The following is a 9,021-nucleotide window of genomic DNA, read 5'->3' on the forward strand; positions in this document are numbered from 1 at the left end:
GTGGCATACGGCAACTGTGGTCCCACTTCACAAAGGCGGTGCCTCCACCGACCCGGGAAATTACCGTCCCATCAGCTTGACAAGCTTGATCTGCAAAGCTATGGAGAGGATCACAATGGAACTCATAAATAAAGACATAGGAGACTTGCAGACTTTGGATCCAACCCAGTTCGGCTTTGTCAAGGGCAGATCATGCCTTTTAAACCTGGTTGACTTTTTCAAAACAGTCACCAAGGCCATTGATGAGGGAAAGGCAGTCCACACAGCCTACCTCGACCTGGCAAAGGCTTTCGACACAATACCCCACTCAGGTATCATTGAAAAACTCATCAGCTTAAATGTAAACCCATACGTCACAAGATGGGTTGCAAATTGGCTAAGTAACAGAACTCACAGGGTCAGAGCTGCTGACGCCATGTCAGACTCAAAGCCTGTCACAAGTGGTGTCCCACAGGGCTCAGTCCTGGGCCCTCTCCTGTTCGGCATCTACTTTTCAGAAGTACAAGCAAACACAGGAGGATTATGGCTGACAAAATTTGCAGATGACTGCAAACTGGGCGCCATAGTTGAGAACACATCTGACACAGATATCCTTCAGAAGGGTCTTATAGAAATGGAAAACTGGTGCCAGAGCCATGGCCTAAAGTTAAACGCCAAAAAATGCATAGTCATACCCTTCAGGAAAAACAAGGTTACCCCTAGCTACCATATAGGCGGCAACCCACTAAGCACAGAAGAGGTTATCAGGGATCTGGGTACCCAGGTTGACAGTAACCTTTCATTTGACACTCACGTTGCCAAAGTAGTTAGGAAGACCTTCTACATTGCCCACCTGATCATGAAGGGATTCACATCTAGATCAAGGGAAGTCATCGCCCCCCTGTACTCATCACTCATCAGACCAATGATTGAGTACAATGCCCCATTCGAATGTATCTGACACGACACCTGCAGCAACTGGAAAGGCCCAAAGTTCCTCACCAAAAGGATAAAGGGTCTCAAAAATATGTCCTATGCTGCCCGACTGAAGGAACTTCAGCTCTACTCAGTCACTTACCGTCTGCTCAGAGGTGACCTGTGCCTGACATACAAGGCCATGTCCAACCCAGAATTGATGAACATGCTTCATCTCAAAAAATCTAGATCCCTCAGAACTACAAGGGCGGGAGACTTAAACCTTGACACGGTTATTAATAGGACGTGCTGGAGGGACAGATTCATCACCCAGAGACTCCCTATGCTGTGGAACAAAATCCCGATACATGTGAGGCAGAGCACCTCACTGGCTTTGTTCAAGAGAAATCTTGACCAATGGATGGGAGATTGCAGATATACCCCAGGGATTATCTCAGTGTCACTGCTTGACAGAGGCACAGCAAAATAATGGGCATAGTATCCTCCAAACTAAAGAGGTGGCAAAAGCCACAAAACTCTGGGCTAGGCTTATAAATGCCCTTGGGCAGATAGCCTAGTATGAACCTATGAACCTATGAACCACCCAGGTTCCTAACAAAACTAAAGAAAGCCTTGTGATTATCCTTAGTGTCCTGTGCAATTTCTCTCGAAGCTGACCTTAGACAATCTTATGAGTGCCTGTAGTTATTTGCTAATACTGATCAGTGATGCCTTCCCTTTTTGGGATTTTGCTGTATCATTTAGTAGCTTCCTCCTTCTATTGTGTAGTTTGTTTATGACTGGGGTCCACCAGACAGGACGTCTGCCTTTGGAGGATTGGGTCTTGGTTTTATTCGGGATCACATGATGCATGCATTCCTGAAGGTGTCCATAGAATGCGTTTATAGAAGAATCTGCGGTCTGGTCTGTAGTTTCCACAGGCCCGGGGGCTTTGAAGGTTTCCACTTCAGTTTTGAGGAGTGTGAATTTGCTTTAAAGAAGTTGTTCAATGTGGTGTTCTGGGCAGGGGGTGGGGTCGGGATGTGAATATCCAGTGAGATTAGTTTATAGTCTGATCTTACCAGTGAGGGATACACTTCTGGTCTGGAGCATAGAGTCCCCATGTTGGTGATGATCAGGTCCAGTATGTTTCCCCTTCTTGTGGGAGTGGTAACAAGCTATTCCATAGCATTTGAGCTCATATATTCTAGGAATCTTTGGCCTAGGGTGTTGGAGCTAGAGTCATGCTCCCAGTCTATGTTTGGGTAGTTGACGTCACCCAATATAATGGTGTTTGGAGAGACCTTCATATGTCCACTGTTCACAGGATGGCCGAGTGCAGTTCTTGGGTTTGGGAGGATGGTCTGTAGCAGGCTACAACCTGGAAGGCAGTTTCACCCATTGTTAGTTGCACATGGATAGTCTCTGATGCTTGGTGCTTTGCCACCAACCTGGAGGTGTGGGTATCTTTGATGAATATCAATACTTCCCCTCCATTTGTGGTTCGTTCCAAGTTTTGGGGCTGAAAAGCATGATATGAGGTATAACCTGGTAGTGCTGGGGTGCTCTCAGTAGCCCTGAACCAGGTATCTGTTATTGCACAGATATCGATGTTCTCCTTGCCAAGGAGAGTTTCAGGTGCATGCATCTTGAGGTTTAGACTTCTGGCGTTGGGTAGCATTACTCTTAGTTTCTTATCCCTTGTGATACCTATGAAGGTAGGTTGTCATTTGAGCCTTGCCTAACATAGGCACTATGGGGGTAGCAAGAGCCTTTGCCAATATCTGAAAGCCCAGGGGTGACAGGTGCAAGCCTTCCCTAGTGAAGCAGGTGGTTCAACAGAAGATGAATATGTGAGGGTGTAGTGCCTGTGATTAGTTAGCAGTAGCATATATGACTGCTCACATGGACAAATGCCAGGTAAGTCATATGCAATGTGTCACAGGCAACGTACATGTGAACAGGACAAACAGTGACATTCTGTCAAGTGAGACATGGACATACATATAGTAAGCTATGCAGATGTCACTAGGAGTCCACAGAAGCTCTGTAACTATGCATTGCAGGTGGGATCAGTATTCCAGGGTAATTGCAAGCAAACATGCATGCAAACACAGCTACAGTAAGCAGGGCTGCATGTAGTCCATTGTACAACAAACAAGCTGTACCACTTCCAGTACGTAACACTGCAAATATGCAGGCACTATGCACATGTACATGGAAATACACAGGTCAGATGGCTAGGGTCCAGTCTCAGCGCACACAAGTGTACAGACCATGTACTGTCAGGATGTACAATAACTGGATGGAAACCCATGTGCTCATACCTGCAGTAATACACATGTCAAATAACAGACACTGAGCCTTCACTCAGTGGTTCCATACTTAGTGGGATGTATGCTACCTGGCCTGCCACCACAGTATCCCTGACATGTATGGGGACTCTCCCTCCTGTGACAGTTAGTTTTGTGTGTTGGGGCTGTCTAGCATGGTATGAGATGTGAGCTTGCAGTGCTAGGGTGCTCCTGTGTGTCCTGTACCAGTCGTGTAGTACTGCACACATATCAACATCCTCAAACATCCGCATTGCAGAGTCCAGTGTGGGCAACATGCCACTTGCAGTTTACATGTCCATCATTCCGTATTAATACATTCATTATCTTATCCCCTGTGCTACCTATGTATGTAGCCTTCTGTTGACATCCTTACCACCAGTATGCCAAAATGTGCAGATGATACACTATGGTACTTACCATGGGTGTAGACAACAGTACATGACAATCACACCCTTACTGCATCAGGCATGCTGTGATATACCCACAATTATTTCAGCACACATTACTGTTAACAACATGATACTATTACTACACATCTATGTAGTCACCCTGTGCATCAGCAACATGTTAACCTGTACCTGCACTGATGTTACAGATTGCAGGAGGTGGCACAGTTTCATCATATGCACAGGATGTGAACTTGGTATGCCTGAGTCAGCCACCGATGCCACCGATTGACATGTATGTGTATGTGTGTTGGTGAGGGACAGCAGTACATGGTGGGGCAATGTTGATGCAGTGTGTGCGTGTATGCGGTAGCTCTAGGTGTTGTCAATTCGCACGTGTATATGGATGCACACAGTTCCAACTCATGGCTTCCATATACTGGTGTTTGTGGACAGCCACAGACTGTACCTGCCAGGTCATACAGATCAGTGTCTCTGGCCACGGACACGGTACCTGTGCCTTGCAGGGGTGCTACGGACCGTATCCGGTACCAACACAGACTGGGTACTGTCATCAGAAGCAGTTGTTCATTGACTGGACACAGATCCCTGTTGGGCCTGGCCAGAGCCATGTGCACGTGGTCTCCTGGGGCGGTCTGATGACAGCACAGACCCAGCATTGCTGGGGCTGCTGCTGGCACTATTGTGGTGGCCGCGGCCCTGTTGTCGTCCGCGATGACTGCCAGCTGCTGCTGTTGCTGGCATACACCCACGTTGATGCCTCAACCGTCCACCATCACCCTGGCTCATGGACATGTAGTTGTGGAACCGGTCTAATATGTCCCCACAACGTCTGTCTATGACATCGGTGAAATTACAGATGGCAGCCACAATGTCACACATACTGTCAGTCATGGCTGTGCGACATGCTGTCAGCTCCCTCAGACCCTGTCTGGTGTACCATTCCATACGTGACTGTGCCTGCATGACAGCCCGAAACATAGCTGTGGTTGTAAGACCTCTGTGAGCACATCTGACAGAGGCAGTACGCCCACGGATGCTCCCATGAGAACCCCTGGACATCTGTCTGTGTGGTACCATCTCTGGGCCATGCCCATGGCTGCTGTGTGGGGAGGCATGTGCCACAGATACCACATTACCCTGGTCAATGCCCACTGTATGCTGTTCATCACCTAGGGACATTGGTGACAAAGGGTGTATTGGCAGGATAACTGTGCGTATTGATGGGGTTGACAGCTGTGTACTGTCAATCGGCTGACCAGTGACGGACCCTGGCATACCTTCCTGTGCCACTACACAGATGTCATCATTTTCAGTACCCATGGCACCTGATTCAGATTCCCTGCTGCATGACACCAGAGCAGCACCAGAACCTGTGGGAGGGAAACAGGAAACACAGTTTACAATGTCTACACATTACCAGTGATGCACACATCCACACATGCACAGGTCCAGACATGCACACATGCACACATGCACACGTGCACATGTGCACAGGTGCACACATGCACACATGCACAGGTGCACACATGCACACATGCGCACATGCACACATGCACATATGCACACATGCACAGGTGCACACATGCATACATGCACAGGTGCACACATGCACACATGCGCACCTGCACACATGCACACATGCACAGGTGCACACATGCACACAGTTGCACACAATTGTACACTACTGAGTATGCGTGATATCAACACACAGACACACCTACATGCATACAAAGAGCACTACTAAGTGAGCCTAATATTACTATTACTATCAAGACTATTACAGGTATTGTCAATACACACTCACCAGCATGGATAGGCTGTATTGCTGTTACACTGGAGGGACCTGCAGACGTGAAGAAAATAATGTCAGTGGGCACAACAGTGCCATTGTTACTGAGTATGATACAGGTCAGTAGTACAACAGTCGCCTTTCACAGGTCAGCTGCTAATATTGAGGATATCACATTTGCACATTAAATACTATGGTGACAGCTACAAACCAAGGACACACCTCACACATGCATTAACTACCAGTGTACACAACAGTCAACTATACATATGGCATATTACCTGCACACTCATAGTCTTGCTGCTGCGTGGCTCCAGCCTCCATCATAATGCATGTCTGCTGCTTTTTTTGTTGCTGGCGGACTGGAGCCACTACACTCATGAGTAGTCCCTCCAGTCTGGTGAGTGGGGGATGTGTAGCCACCCTACCACCTGTGGCGACCTGTTGCCTGTTGATATCCGATGCACGCTGATGGACATTTCTGATTAAATCACTGCAATGATGTCGTACCCGCTCATATGTCCTATTATGCATGCCTATGCCATTTACCCAACAGACCAGGTCTTGCCACAGTGCAGCCCTCTCCTGCTGATTCTGGCTGGTGCGGGAAAAGAGTATTGCATAATCCCACACCAGGCTCTGGTGTATCTCTTCATCCTCAGCTGCAGAGTAAGCGGGATTTCGCAGGTGAGCCATGTACCTGAAAAAGAACATAACCTGATATCAGCAATATATGTCAGCAGAATTTGGAACACATACTACACATGCTACTCGAATGTTATGATACAACATATCTCACATATATAGCATCTGTCTGTCTATTGGTAGATACACATGTAAATGGCCAGGTATCAGTGCTCAGCCAGCAACTGTGCAACAGTACCTGGCACACTCCATACGACATACTACCAAACCCCAGCAGTCAGAACACTGATTCAGGTCCAGCGCACCTCCTCACTCTGGGGGTTTGTATCTAGGTACTGTAGGGCCTACATCATCAACTACTGTGAGCTGACCACACACTAATTGCCCTGGATATACATATCCCACCTCCACCACCAACACAAACGACTATAGTGAATAACATTGCAGATGCAAACTTTACACTTTGTAACAGTGACATGGTATCCTTTCAGCCCACTGGGCCAGTGGAAGACACAACCCACAATGCTGACCCCTACACAAATGCTTTCTACAGACATCTCCAAGAATGCATGGATCATGCAATCCCATATATGACCAAGACACTCTCCACAAAGGGACAGCATCCTGTCTGGTGGACCCCAGCCATAGACAGATTGTATTACAAAAGATGGCAGCTACTGCAAGACAGAGCATAATTCCATAAAGGGAAGGCATGTCTGAGCAGCACTAGTAAGGATCTATTTTCCATCATACAAACATCCATGGGCAACTTTGAGGGGGAAATCAAGAGGGACACTACAGATAACCAGAAGGCCTTCTTCAGTTATGTTAGCAACCTGGTCAGAATCCCTCCTCTATGCCCATAGTGATTACACAACAACAAATATTTCACTGAAACCACAGGTATTGACAACATTGTGGCAGACAGGTTCAGTGCAGGTGTCACCCTGCCCTCTCCCCCAAAATAAGACATAGTTATCCCAGCTGACTGTAACCTCCCTGTCATCACAGATGTCCAGGTGAGAGCCCTCAGGAAAGCAGAATACACAACATGACTGGGACCTGATGGTATCCCCAGTTGCATGCTACATAAACTCTGACAGGAGCTAAACACACATATAGAAGTGCTATGTAACACTAGCCTGACTACAGGATATGTACCTGTACACTGGCGCACAGCAGCAGTGGTTCCACTCCACGAAGGAGGCACCTCAACATACCAATACAATACAACACAATACAATACATTACAATATAATACTATACAATATGCTATTGCCCCTGGGACTACAGCAGCATGCTGTTCTGCTACCCTGACCATTGTGAAACATGTGGTGTGATGGTACCTGCTGCTGTCACACAGTTACACAGGGTGACTCATATGGCATATTACCTATCTGACTAACATTCAGCAGGGGTATGTGTGACATGTACTCATGGGGAGTCTTGCTTCTTAACACTGTGTGATTTATTGCAGGGTATGTCTTATCTGTGGGTAGGAAACTTTACCTCCACATGTGCTCTCTATTGCAGTGGCATGGACGACACACAGCAGTAATTTAGGTTGTGGATGGTGTGAGGTGTTACTATGGTTGTTGGACATCTGTCATGGGTGTGACGTACGTATGTAAATCCAGGAGTGGTAACTGCTATGTGGGTAGTATGTGTGTACTCTGTGGTGTTGTCAGTCACTGTGCATTGGTAATGTGTTTGAGTGCATTGTCACAGTGTTGTACATGTCATTGTGTCCTTCTCCATATCTGTAGCTGTCATGTGAGGTACATACCATGGCATCCATTATGTGGTGTGGAGGGTTACACTGACCTACATGTCCATAGCTGACACACCATGTCTGCTGACACATACCATGTGCAGGTATTCCAGGAGTAGTGTGCCACTGTGAATATCATTGGGGGCACTATTGTACACATGTATGACCCTGTTCACCCCTGACACATGCAGTGATGGGCAGCAAATCACATATCTGGTGGTTACTGGTGTAGGTGATTTGAAATGGGGTATGGTACTCCGGTTTTGACACTGGTGTTCACTCCATGCCTTTGTCACCAGGCACCTGTTGCAATACATCTGTACACATGTGCCTCACTCAGAATATATATACATCTCTCTCTCTCTCTATATATATATATATATATATATATATATATATATAAATATATCTATATGTGTATATATATATATATATATATATATATATATATATATATATATATATATGTATATACATATATATATAGATATGTCTGTATACATATACACATATATATTGATGTACATATATTGCTATAGATATGGAGGGGGGGCACAGAGGGGTGAGAGTGACAGAGGGGGTGGGACAGGGGGTGTTGAGGTCATCATATACAGTCATACCTGTAGATAGTCAGATCAGTCTGTCTATGTATATGTATCTACATATATCTATATCTGTATGTGTGTATTACATATATATGTTTGTACATATTCTATCTACATCTGTCTATGTATTCCTACATCTCTCTCTATATATGTATACATATATGCATATCATGTATATATATATATATATATATATACATGGTTGTATGTATACATATATGCATATCATATATATATATATATATATATATACACATACATACATATTCTGACATACATACGTATCCATATGATAGACAGGTATATCAACATGTTTGTCTACCATACTGTATACACACACTAACATATTGCTAAACATACATAACTGTGAAACCTACTTTGTACATTGCACTACAACCTACAGTCAACCTACATTGATATGTGCACATAGATGCTCTCACATACAAATGTATGTACAGCCTTCACTGATAGTTGCTGTATGTCCCCTGCCCTTTGCACATCTTCATATACATATGGATACAGACCAATGACACATATGGATGGTTCACAATATGTAGACCTTTATAGTATT

Source organism: Protopterus annectens, chromosome 2.part1 (genome assembly GCF_019279795.1).
Source record: "Protopterus annectens isolate FY-2018-M chromosome 2.part1, PAN1.0, whole genome shotgun sequence".
Lineage (NCBI taxonomy): Eukaryota > Metazoa > Chordata > Ceratodontiformes > Protopteridae > Protopterus > Protopterus annectens.